Source organism: Oncorhynchus nerka, linkage group LG14 (genome assembly GCF_034236695.1).
Source record: "Oncorhynchus nerka isolate Pitt River linkage group LG14, Oner_Uvic_2.0, whole genome shotgun sequence".
NCBI classification, from domain to species: Eukaryota; Metazoa; Chordata; class Actinopteri; order Salmoniformes; family Salmonidae; genus Oncorhynchus; species Oncorhynchus nerka.
This window is the reverse complement of record NC_088409.1, coordinates 63,235,997-63,250,160: the sequence shown is the minus strand read 5'-3', so window position 1 is coordinate 63,250,160 and position 14,164 is coordinate 63,235,997. Positions and strand designations below refer to the sequence as shown.

Sequence of the window (14,164 nt, the reverse complement as noted above, 5' to 3'; positions counted from 1 at the left end):
TAATGATTGGTTGACAATTAGAGCCTCCCACAATGCAGCCGGTGGCTGCAGGATGAAGTTGGTGAAGAGCAACTGCAGAAACTAACAGTAGACTGCAGTCAAAATGTCATGACCTTTGATCACATGATTTATGTTCATGCAGTGGACATGAAGGTGCAAGTCCGACATTTTTCCCCCCAATAATGCAACACAGTTTGAAAGCCAGTGACCGACATGACAAAAGAGATCAGCTCGAACAAGCATATTATTCTTTATATGGAGGAGTTTGAGCTGATCAATTCTGTCTGTGGTCATGCCTTTCAAAGTGTGTTGCAAGCCTGCTTTGCATCTACATGTCAACTGCATGAAGTCGCTGTAGCTGCTTATTTCATGTTTATTTTTGACATTACAAACAATTAAACATTTTTATAAACAATGGAAACACTGTCATGTTGCTAGGAGCCTTGCTGTAGGTTAAAGGCTATACGGACTCTCCTGAGCTGCAAACCGCAACAGCAACACTACCATGTTGCACGGAGCCTTGTTTTAGGGAGAAGGCTATATGGACACTCCTGACCTAAACACACTAGTACACCACAGAGGACATGTCATATCTACATATGTACAATGTAATAACTAGGTGTACTTAAGATACTTAAGTGTATCTTGAAGGGTACTTTTTTGTAATTCAATACTCCTGAAAATATGAGGGCAGTGCAAGCAGATGAATGAAAGTAGTGAATATCAGTTTTTATCTGTGAGAATCCCTGGGACCAAAGTAGGTAAGGATTTAGTTAAGGTTAAAGTTAAGGGTCAGTTTTAGATTTTGGATAGTCATTTTGCAGGTCAGCAGTGTCCTTATAGTCTCTCTCTTGCTGTAGGTAAACCGTGCCCCACCTCCGACTTCACTCATTGACTTTCGTCTACATTCGGCTGCATTAAATGACATAACAATAACAAGGCTACAGTATATACAGGGGGTACCGGTACCAAGTCAATGTGTGGGGGTACAGGTTAGTCGAGGTCATTTGAAAAATGACTATTAAATAGATCATTAACAACGTAAATGGTGGCCATATTATTAATTGTTCAGCAGTCTTATGGCTTGGGGGTAGAAGCTGTTAAGGAGCCTTTTGGTCCTAGACTTGGCACTCCGGTACCGCTTGCCGTGCGGTAGCAGAGAGAACAGTCTATGACTTGGGTGTCCCTTTGGGCTTTCATTTTTGTGCCTTCCTCTGACACCGCCTAGTATATAGGTCCTGGATGTCAGGAAGCTTGGCCCCTGTGATGTACTGGGCTGTAAGCATTACCCTCTGTAGCACCTCACAATCAATGCCGAGCAGTTGCCATACCAGGCAGTGGTGCAACTGGGCAGGGTGCTGTCAATGGTGCAGCTAAGGGCCCATGCCAAATATTTTCAGTCTCCTGAGGGGGAAAAGGTGTTGTCGTTCCCTCTTCATAACTGTCTTGGTGTGTTTGCACCATGATAGTTTGTTGGTGACGTAGAAACCAAGAAACTTGAAACTCTCGGCCCGCTCCACTTCAGCCCCGTCGATGTTAATGGGGTTCTGTTCGGCCCTCCTTTTCCCATAGTCCACGATCAACTCCTTTGTCTTTCTCACATTTAGGGAGAGGTTGTTGTCCTGGCACCACACTGCCAGGTCTCTGACCTCCTCCTATAGGCTGTCTCATCTTTTTCTGTGATCAGGCCTACCACTGTTGTGTCGTTAGCAAAGTTAATGATGGTGTTGGAGTCATGCTTGACCACGCAGTCATGTGTAATCAGGGAGTACAGGAGGGGAATAAGCATGCACCCTTAAGGGGCCCCAGTGTTGAGGATCAGCGTTGCAGATGTGTTGTTGCTTACCCTTACCACCTGGCGGCTGCCCATTAGGAGGTCCAGGATCCAGTTGCAGAGGGAGGTGTTTAGTCCCAAGGACCTTTGCTTAGTGATGAGCTCTGTGGGTACTATGGTGTTGAACACTGCATTCTCACATAGGTGATCCTTTTGTCCAGGTGGGAAAGGGCAGTGTGCACTACGATTGAGATTGTGTCATCTGTGTATCTGTTGGAGCGGTATGTGAATTGGAGTGGGTCTAGGGTGTCTGGCATGATGGTGTTGATGTGAGTCATGACCAGCCTTTCACAGCACTTCATGGCTACGGACTTGTGTGCTAAGGGGAGGTAATCATTTGGGCAGGTTACCTTCGCTTTCTTGGGCACAGGGACTACAGTAGTATGTTTGAAACATGTAAACTCAGCAAAAAAAGAAACAGACCTTTTTCAGGACCCTGTCTTTCAAAGATAATTAATAAAAATCCAAATAACTTCACAGATCTTTATAGTAAAGGATTTAAAAACACTGTTTCCCATTCTTGTTCAATAAACCATAAACAATTAATGAATATGCACCTGTGGAACGGTCGTTAAGACACTAACAGCTTACAGACAGTAGGCAATTAAGGTCACAGTTATGAAAACTTAGGACACTAAAGAGGCCTTTCTACTGACTCTGAAAAACACCAAAAGAAAGATGCTCAGGGTTCCTGCTCATCTACGTGAACGTGCCTTAGGCATGCTGCAAGGAGGCATAAGGACTGCAGATGTGGCCAGGGCAATGTCCGTACTGTGAGACGCTTAAGACAGTGCTACAGGGAGACAGGACGGACAGCTGACTGAGCTGAATCGGTACATCCGAACATCACACCTGCGGGACAGGAACAGGATGGCCACAACACCTGCCCGAGTTACACCAGGAACGCACAATCCCTCCATCAATACTCAGACTGTCCACAATAGGCTGAGAGAGGCTGGACTGAAGGCTTGTAGGCCTGTTGTAAGGCAGGTCCTCACCAGACATCACCGGCAACAACGTCGCCTATGGGCACAAACCCACCTTTGCTGGACCAGACAGGACTGGCAAAATATGCTCTTCACTGACGAGTTGCGGTTTTGTCTCACCAGAGGTGATGTTCGGATTTGCGTTTATCATCGAAGGAATGAGCGTTACACCAAGGCCTGTACTCTGGAGCGGGGTTGATTTGGAGGTGGCGGGTCCATCATGGTCTGGGGCGGTGTGTCACAGCATCATCGGACTGAGCTTGCTGTGTTTGCAGGCATTCTCAACGCTGTGCGTTACAGGGAAGACATCCTCCTTCCTCATGTAGTACCCTTCCTGCAGGCTCATCCTGACATGACCCTCCAGCATGACAAGTTCAACTGATCGTTCTGTGCGTGATTTCCTGCAAGACAAGAATGTCAGTGTTCTGCCATGGCCAGCGACGAGTCCAGATCTCAATCCCATTGAGCACGTCTGGGACCTGTTGGATCGGAGGGTGAGGGCTAGGGTCATTCCCCCCAGAAATGTCTGGGAACTTGCAGGTGCCTTGGTGGAAGAGTGGGGTAACATCTCACAGCAAGAACTGGCAAATGTGGTGCAGTCCATGAGGAGGAGATGCACTGCAGTACTTAATGCAGCTGGTGGCCACAACAGATACTGACTGTTACTTTTGATTTTGACCTCCCCCTTTGTTCAGGGGCACATTATTCCACTTCTGTTAGTCACATGTCTGTGGAACTCATTCCGTTTATGTCTCAGTTGTTGAATCTTGTTATGTTCATACAAATATTTACACATGTTAAGTCTGCTGAAAATAAACGCAGTTGACAGTGAGAGGACGTTTATTTTTTTGCTGAGTTTAATTATGGTCAGATTCGCCAAATGGAGGGCGAGGGAAAGCTTTGCCTGTGTCTCTGTGTGTGGAGTAAAGGTGGTCTAGAGTTTTTTCCCTCTGGTTGCAGATGTGACATTCTGGCAGAAATGAGGTAAAACAGATTTGTTTGCCTGCCACTAGGAGCGCCACTTCTGGATGAGCATTTTCTTGTTCGCTTAGGGCTTTATACAGCTCGTTGCGTGCAGTCTTAGTGCCAGCATCGGTTTGTGGTGGTAAAAAAACGGCTATGAATAATATAGATGAGAACTCTCTCTGTAGATAGTGTGGTCTACAGCTTATCATGAGGTACTCTACCTCAGGCGAGCAATACCTTGAGACGTCTTTAACATTAGACATCGCGCACCAGCAGTTATTGACATACACCCCTGCTCCTCGTCTTACCAGAAGTAGCTGCTCTGTCCTGCAGAATCATGGAAAAGCCAGCCAGCTCTATATTATGTGTAGTCGTTTAGCCACGTCTCGTGAAAAATAAGATATTACAGTTTTTAATACCCCGTTGGTAGGATAGTCTTAATCTTACATTGTTCAGTTTGTATTCCAATGATTGTACGTTGGCCAATAATACGGAGGGTAGTGTCTCAAGCATTGTGTAATATTGGCCACAGCTAAATTTCCCAAATAGTTAATTCACCCTTTTGAAAATGTATCTATAAGGAACAAATGTGGTGTTTGATTGTTTTGACTCCTTTAAAATAAAGAAAAGTACTTTGAGCTTGTGTGAGACTCACCTTGCCCAGGGGAAGGTTAGTAGAGTGCCCCCTGTAGCGCTGTGAATAACATGACAGTCCTCAGTCTCCCAATCCCAAAAGGGGCCAGTATCCAGTCCAGAGCATCACAAATGCACACATTGTGGTGCACACAAGCAACACATATAACAGACAGATTGACACACCAAATTTGATATAAAATGGACATGTGTCCATGGTGGAGGGGAGAGTGGGGTAAGTTTGGCTAAAAGGGTCAGTTGAGCCATCCTTGATTCTAGGAAACCATACACAAAATTAATAATTTGACAAAATGTAGAACACCTGCTCTTTCCATGACATAGACTGACCAGGTGAATCCAGGTGAAAGCTATGATTCCTTATTGATATCACTTGTTAAATCGACTTCAATCAGTGTAGATGAGGGGACAGGTTAAAGAAGGATTGTTAAGCCTTGAGACATGGATTGTGTATGTTTGCCATTCAGAGGGTGAATGGGCAAGACAAAATATTTAAGTGCCTGAGCATGGTAGCAGGGCGCACCGGTTTGAGTGTGTCAAGAACGGCAACGCTGCTGGGTTCTTCACACTCAACAGTTTCCCGTGTGTATCAAGAATGGTCCACCACCCAAAGGACATCCAGGCAACTTGACACAACTGTGGGATGCATTGGAGTCAAATTGTTTCCACGTAATTTGTCAACGTATTGTGATTTGTAATCTATGTGGAAAATACATTGGATTTGAAGAAAGTCATCAACGTAAACCGTTGCTTTGAGGATAACTCATTTCAACCACAGGATTATGTCATGGTGGTAAGTAATTTCAACATAGACAAACGCTGTACAAAATGTTGGATTCACATCAACCATAAATAAAAGTTAAAGAATAGGATTAAATCAAATCAAACTGCATTTAAAGTACATTTAAAATGTAGTCATATTCCTCAATTTAGATTTTGGTTGAATATGAGATGTGAATCCAACAGATCAATTATTAATTTGCAGACAAACTGGAATTAAAGCCAGGCTCAGTGGCACAGATGGAGCTATCCAATCAGAAGCTACATCTCCTTCAAATGTTTATATTTGGTTGCGCTAACAACCAAACACAATTCAGCAGGTCTGTAGAAATCTTCAATTGTTATAATAATCTGCACAAAATCTCAAAGGCATTGATCACTTGCACCATGTACTTTAATGTAATCTACATTTTCTGCAATCCAGGTCATTTGGTTGTGCTATTAGATCAAGAACAGTGATAACACATTCAGGTCTACTTAAATAAACAACATATTACAATGATTTTATATTGGAATTTTTAGATGGTTGAAAGCATAGTGATAACACATTGGGAATTCAACAAACTTTTAGCAGTTTTTGAGTGGGTGAAAATAGGTTGGAATCTGATTAATCAACGTTTCTACCTGATATTACCCAATTCTCCACGTTGAAAATATGTGCTGTGCCCAGTACCATGTTTTAATCTGATTAGGCTACTTCAAAAGTCTCCTATAGCCTACCTGCGCACATTCGTCCACTCCACTCTAATATAATTCCTGCATTCAAACTGATGGAAAGAGATATCTGCTACAAAACACCAACAACTGATATTCTGAGATTGCCAAGCCTTTGATACTGGGTACAAGGCAGGAAGGGATGTATTTTATTTTTGTCGAGATTGACATAGTCTATTTGATTTTGGTGTTGTAAACGCAAACCATGATTTTGAAGAGCCCAAAATCGGTAATCCAGTATGCTATGATTTTCTTATTGGTTGTTTGGGGCATTGGCACAGAAATTTGTTGTTGGAAAATGCATAGCATATATTATATAGCATTTACATTTTAAAAATCTTATTTCCCCCTAGCTGATCATCTGCAGCTGGCTCTGATCGTAGTGTAATGAAACAGGCAGAGAGAGAGTGAGCTCGTCGGTGGTGGTCGGCGAACCCTCTACCTTAGCAATGCGTGGCATCAACTGCGCCACAAAAGCATGCTGGTAGTGGTAAAGTCGATATCCACGCTTATAAACACAGGGTCGCTACAGTTATGTGGTCGTAAACATTGTGTGCAACCTATTTTACAGTACAAGCGGAGGTACCTGGTACCCCCCCCCAGTAATTTTCTACCTGTCCCTTAATGACATGCTAAAGTGAGCAACTTTCACACTTTTCATGATGTTCTTCATACACATGTATTACCAAACATTACTACGTGACTGTATTTACTTATTACTTGATTACTCCATAGGTTACTCCTTTCTAGTTATGCATAGGTAATGTGAAGTGTTTTCCAAACAACAGATGTATTGACCATGTCATTTGTACTGAAAGTCAGGATGCATACAGTGGTTTGTTTCTCTGCTTACCTTGTCTGAGCAAGAGACGGTTTTCATCCTATTCAATGTCATTTTTCTGGACTCAATCTTACAGCTCAGTGAAATAAAAACTCAATGCAAACTCAAACCTGTCCGTCTCTGTCAAATGCAAGTATATCTGTCTACATATTTCTTTCTATAAATGACCATTCTCTGGCATGCTTTCGACTCAACATTTGCCATGAAAGAAGCCCAAGATGATAAATCATGACAGGGTTTCAATGTTAAAGAAACTATTTGCATTCTGTCATACAGCTGCACATCTATCAAAGTCTTGAAAAATGTAACTTTGATAACAAGATAATAGATATTGGATGACGAGTACTATATTTTGTGATTATACAGTGCAAGAGCCTGGAGAGTAACATGTAGCATTTGGGTTTAGAATTTTAATAACAGATCCCCCTATATACAAACTTAATACTGTGATATAATTTGCCACCTCAGGTGTAAGTGTGTGTGTATAATGCACACTGAATTAAAAAAAAAAAGACATTACATGCTATGGTCTGTAAACAGTCAAAAAGAAAAAAAAATGGAATGGATGTTCTTCCCCTGGAATAAAATGGTTAGTTCTATTCTCTTGCAGTATTGAAAAAGGCTTTCAGAGGGTATTCTTCAGCGTACAGTAAATTATTTGTGTTGATGGTTTTAGTGTCCCCTTCTGCCATTTCACATAACTGTTATTAGGGCATACACACACAAATATAATGGGTAGTCTTCAGTGTACATACCATTATCAACAGTGTTCTTATCGTAACTGGCCAGATCCTAAACACAGTCACTTCTTCTCTACAAATTGTTTTAGTTGGTCCACCACCATTTCTAGTCTGGTGTTTTTACACCGGTAGCTTTGACTCATGTCAGTCGCATGCCTTTCAGCATACCGAACCTCAAATCCCACACATGAAATTTCATTTCTAGGTAAAACAATGGTTTGATGCAAGACCCACTGATCATTGTCATTTATCAAGGTTGGTTGGATGTCACGAACACAGAATTAATCCACAAATAATACAGCTGAGTTAGAATCAGTAGCTTAAAATGACATGAAATAAAAGCCATGTCAATTAACAAAACACAAAAGGAAAATCACAGGACAAATTGCCTCCAGTTTCCTTTTGTGGGCTAAAATGACCAATGTTGAATGTGCAAAATCTTGCAAGAGGCATTACAGGTGTGAGGGGGAATGGAGGCTACACTGCTTGAAAGCCTACGGTGTGTCACTGTGCAGTAATGTTGGGAACAAGTGTCAGCTGAAGAGTACAGTAGCAGCCATAGGAGGATTGCTCTCCGTACTGCACAAGAGTGAAGTCTGATGCCGGAGACCCTAAATGCGTCCATCTCCATCGACAAACCAGTTTGCTTCAAGAGACACGACAAATCAAGGAACTCTATCACACAAAAACACTATCTTCAGGTCCCTAACTGCAGACATTCAATGTTAACTGTGTCGCTATGTACAATATAGGATTTTCATATAGTAATATTTAATTTTTTCCACTCGCTTGAGTCAATATTTTGATACTCTTTGTCCTCTGTATTGATAGAGTATTCATATTATTTACAATATAAATTACTTCAGTCTTGAGATAAGATAAATAAAATACAATTACTTTCGTGTTTGCAGGGTGGAGAGGAGTCAGCCTTCTCTATGCTTCTGGGAAAAGAGGGACGGTCCCCATTTTTGTTTTGTAGTCTTCCTAAAGAGAAGCGGTGAGAGGCAAGGGGATACATCAGGGGTCAATACTGGGATGATACGGTGCAGATGCTGGCCCCTCTTCAGCCATGATGGGGGTTTGGTGAGGGGTGCAAAGTTCCACTTCCAGCTATACCACCGTGCCACTGGGCGAGTTCCCGTTCTGTGCTGTCAAGTTCTGGATGAGGGGCCAGGCAGCATCAGGGAGGGAGAGAAAGGAAGGAAGAACATTTAGACTCATGGCAAGTAATCCATAAATACCCTCAAGTCCTTTCTCATAACTTGGAGTATAAACTAGTAAACTAAAAGCTGATAGGACAGCCTAAAAGAGCATTATTCATTAATAGATGTTTTGCTACCATAGCGTTACGGACGCAGGACTCACCACTTTACCCGGCCGTGCCCAGGTGCAGATGAGGCCCTCCTGGCACGCGGTGATGATGCAGTCGTCCATGAACACCAGCACGGTCAGTCTCTCGTGGGCTATCTTCTTACACACCAGGGGCTCTAGCAGGGGCACCTCGTGCATCCGCGGACACAGGGTGGTGCCCAGGACCTTGGCGGCGTCCAGGCGACTGCTGCGTGGCGCTACGTTGATCTTGTCGTTGCTCTTGCTGATGTTTCCCAGGCTATGGTAGCGCTTGTGCTCCTTCTCCCGCCCACGCCGCTCCCTCCAGACTTGTCTGATTTACGCTCCTGCAGGGAGAGCGTGGCGAAGCGGCCGATACTGAAGGGGGTGGCGTTGCCCCCTCCGCTCCCTCCCCCGCCCTCCGTCGTGCTCTGGCCCTTAGAGACGTTGGCCACGGCGGGGTGGGGGAGGGAGTTGGAGCGCGACAGGGAGCGGGGGAGTGGCAGGGGCATGGGGGGTGGCTGGTGGGGGTTAGTGGTGGGGTGGTGGTGGCCCTCAACTCCTCCTACGACCCCTCCACCTGTAGCGTTGTTGATGGTGCTGCTGACCGAGGGAGGGATGGTGGGGCCGAAGGTGTTGGTGAGGGCACGGGACAGGGGCAGCCTCGGGTACAGCACGTCATCTGTCAGGTCCCACAGACAGAACTGGGTGTCCTGGCCCACCGAGCCGAAGCGGTAGGTGACGGAGGGCGAGCCTCCCTTGGAGCTGTGGCGGGAGAGGCGTGACAGCGTGCTGCTCGTGCGCACACGGCCAAAGTGCAGCGGCCCCTGCTGTAGGTCCTCCTCGCTGCCGCTCAGCTCCATGGGCTCCTCGTCCTCCAGGCTGGTGGTGAAGGGGTCAAAGGCCACCACGTTCACCCAGGACTTGTGGCCATGTCCCCGGGCCACCACGCGGCTCTCTGCGAACGACCACACCGTCACCAGGTCGTCCTCACCGCCCGTGGCCAGGTATTTGCCGTCGGGGCTCCAGGAGACGCACAGCAGGCCACCGAAGTAGCTCTTCATCACGCCCTGCAGCTCCATGGAATCAAAGTGGAAGACGCGCAGGCAGCCGTCCTGGCCCACACACGCCACATGCACACCGTCTGGCGAGAAGGCAAACTCGTTGAGGCCTCCATCGCCCACGGCCCAGCGCAGCAGTGGGTTTCGGGGCGTCTTCGTCTTGCAGGAATAGACTGCAAAGCCTTCGCCCTGGCGGAGCAGGGAGTACTGTGGGGCGGCGGTGCCACACGGGTGCTCCACATTGTAGAGGTAGAGGTGGCCACTGGCGTAAGAGGCCAGGAACAGGTTCTCGGACTTGGGCAGCCATTTCAGACAGGTCACCTTGGACTTGTCTATCATCCTCTGAAAGGCAACATGAAGAATTTGATATTGGCAATACTGGTACATTTGATAAGCTTATATGCTATGTTCAGTGACAGTGGTAAGAGATTTATCTGAAAGACGACGCCAGGTGTCACAACAACTGTAACTAATATCTGAACTGTTAGAGGTTATATGTCCTCATAAACTAGTGTTAAAAAAACAACAGCCTAAATGAAATGACATCTGGAGTGAAAGACTATGGGTCGGCTTCCTAGACATAGATTACAGTCCTGGACAAAGAAGCATGTTCAAGGGAGATTCTCCACTCAAAGTGCTTTAAGTCCAGGACTAGGGTTTGTCCGGACAAGCAGATAAAAGTGAGGCATGTTGGTATATGTGAGATCTGTGACAGAGGTAGAACAGCAGAGAGAGTGGATTTATATCCAGGGCTCCGGAGGAGGTTCATTGACTTAGAGGAGAAACCAAGCAAAGGCAAAGAGAAGTACTCTTTATCATCACACTTCATCATCTGAATTTAAGTCAAGTCCCTGTGCAGTCAAAATTCTGTTTTTAATATCATATTGTACAACAGCTGATGAAAAATGTTATCAGTGTTAATTCCTGATAGCTGCTGGTTGAAAATACAATCTACACAGGACCTTCTAATCAGCAGGTTTGCATGTCCAGTAGTTTTGGATTTCCAGGGTGACATCAGCATTCTGTAAATTAGTTAATAAACCAATAACAAAGACAGCCCCAAACCCTCTGTCAATAACAGATTGTTGCTAGTGAAACTGAAAACATTCTTGCTTTAGAACACCCCCTGACCCCATTTTAATGGAAATTACAGTAAAGTACTTAATTGTTAATGATAAATGATTTGATATTTATATAAAAATGGCTACATTGGGCCTTTAAAAACATCATTCTCCAAGAAGGCAGGCAGTACTTCAAAATATTTTCAAAATATTCCAATGAAATAAAGCAAATGGCAACACAGACATAGGCTATAGCTCAACCTGCCCTCCCAACACAGACAGACAGACCAGACAGTCAGACAGAGTCAGACACACACACAAAGACGCACTCAGACAGACAGAAAAACACAGACAAACAGACAAAGACACAGACAAACAAACAGAAACAAAGACACACAGACACACAAAGACAGAAACAAAGACACACACAAACACAGACAGAAACAAAGACGCACACAAACACAGACAGAAACAAAGACACACGCAGACAGAAACAAAGACACACGCAGACAGAAACAAAGACACACACAAACACACACAGAAACAAAGACACACAGACAGAAACAAAGACACACAGACAGAAACAAAGACACACAGACAGAAACACAGACAGAAACACAGACACAGACAGAAACAAAGACACACAGACAGAAACACAGACACAAACAAAGACACACACAAACACAGACAGAAACACAGACACACACAAACACAGACAGAAACACAGACACACACAAACACAGACAGAAACACAGACACAGACAGAAACACAGACACACACAGACAGAAACACAGACACACACAGACAGAAACAAAGACACACACAGACAGAAACAAAGACACACACAAACACAGACAGAAACACAGACACACACAAACACAGACAGAAACACAGACACACACAAACACAGACAGAAACAAAGACACACACAAACACAGACAGAAACAAAGACACACACACACACACACAGACAGAAACAAAGACACACAGACAGAAACAAAGACACACAGACAGAAACAAAGACACACAGACAGAAACAAAGACACACAGACAGAAACAAAGACACACAGACAGAAACAAAGACACGCAGACAGAAACAAAGACACACACAAACAAAGACACACACAAACAAAGACACACACAGACAGACTGACAGACAGACAAAGACACACACACACACAGACAGAAACAAAGACACACACACACACACAGACAGAAACAAAGACACACACACACACACAGACAGAAACAAAGACACACACACACACAGACAGAAACAAAGACACACACACACACAGACAGAAACAAAGACACACACACACACACACACACACAGACAGAAACAAAGACACACAGACAGAAACAAAGACACACAGACAGAAACAAAGACACACAGAAACAAAGACACACAGACAGAAACAAAGACACACAGACAGAAACAAAGACACACACAAACACACACAGAAACAAAGACACACACAAACAAAGACACACACAGACAGACTGACAGACAGACAAAGACACACACTAAGACAGACAGACACACCTCCTCATTGAAGAGCTTGCTTGTCTCCTTCTTAATGGGGTCCAGGTATTGAACCTGGCCTGCTGAGAAGCCCACAATGAGGGCCACACTGTCTGCTGTGGCAGAGTACTGGTTGAAGTCATGGCAGGTGGGCTGGGTGCCCTTGTAAATACGCTTGTCTATGGGTTTACTGAGGTCCACAGCCTACATAGACAACACAGAGGGGAAGAGAGTTAGGAGCAAGCAGCTTTTAAAATGAACAGGTGAAGGTTTGTTCATCCAACATAACCTTTTCAAAAATGTTTCTGTGTTCTACTTCAGTGTTTGTCCCCTTTATGTCCCCTTTAAGTTCAATTTGGTACATGTTTAAAATACATTCTGAATATAGAATATTTGAGGAAATAATTGTTGTATACTGAGATCCCCCCCATTGAGGCATTTTTTGCATTACAAACTACGATTGATTGTTGTGAAAAACCGGATGCAAACATTTGCTATCAAAAAAACACGCTACTTGTAACATCAATGCAGCTACATTCTTGCAACTGTATTTCTGAAATGTAACATTTTCTGTGGTCTACGGACGCCGTCATTGTAAACAAGAATTTGTTCTTAACTGATTTGACTAGTTAAATAAAGTTTAAATAAATGGAAATAAAAATAGCAAAACAATAATGAATGCACGACTTGATTGCCTCAAAATAACGTGATCACGATTTTACTGGATATGCTATTTGAAAGACCACTAGAGCAAAATAATCTGGGACATTGCGGCTACTGCCACCCGAGAAAATAGGCGAGTTTACACCAAACTAAAGCAAATTGGCTAACGTCAGTTAATAATACATCTCAGTCGTCTATTCATTACTTGCAACGCCGTTATTCAACTTACCTTCTTGATATTTGTGTAAGTGTAGAAATAAAGCTCTCTTCCGATGTTAAAACACACTCTCTCGGATTCTTCACTCGGGTCCTCCGGTTGAAGCTTCACCATGGAGACCCTGACAGGAGGGAGGAAGCCCGCCGGAGAGGAGTTGGCTGCGGCACTGGAGGAGGAGGCAGCTCCGGGCCCCTGCACCAGACCTAAACCACCACCGGGTATCGAACCCGGTCCACCCCCAGGGCCCACCGTGGTACCTGCGGACAGACCCCGAGGTAGTCCGCCTCGTTGTTGTGAATCCGAGAGGGTCAGCAGTTTGTAAAAACCCTCTCTAGTCCTGAACTGGGATTTAATCTCATTGATATCCTTCAGTGCGCCTCCATCACCGGCCATTTTTAGTAGCCTACAAACAAGCCGCACAGGAAACTGAAATTTTGACCTGGAAATAATTATCGAAACTACAATGAAAATGGGAGCGACGGGCATAGTTAGTGAGCCTGTAGATCCAAGAAATTAATGGGTCTTCAAACGCATTTTTAAAAGACTGGTATTCAGTGAACAAATTGAGAGACCCTCCTCAAGCGTCATAAATCATTGGTCACGGTTATCTAGTTATCGGCAGCCCGGGGCGCACGCACCCCATCGAATAGTGCGAGTGGTGCTGCAAATTCTTGTGTGTCGGCCACCTGCGCTGCAGCTTGGCTACTGATGTGTGGAATGAGGTGATTTAAATCGTTGGTATTCATCCCTCTGGCTGACCATCATGAACTAGCAAATAATATTCAACTTAAATCT

General features: G+C 44.4%; 1 pseudogene; it reads right to left on the bottom strand.

Annotated features, from left to right (window-relative positions):
• Nucleotides 1-5,593: 5,593 nt before the first annotated feature.
• On the bottom strand, nt 5,594-14,029 carry LOC115141661 (WD repeat-containing protein 20-like; annotated as a pseudogene).
• Between the last annotated feature and the right edge of the window lie 135 nt (nt 14,030-14,164).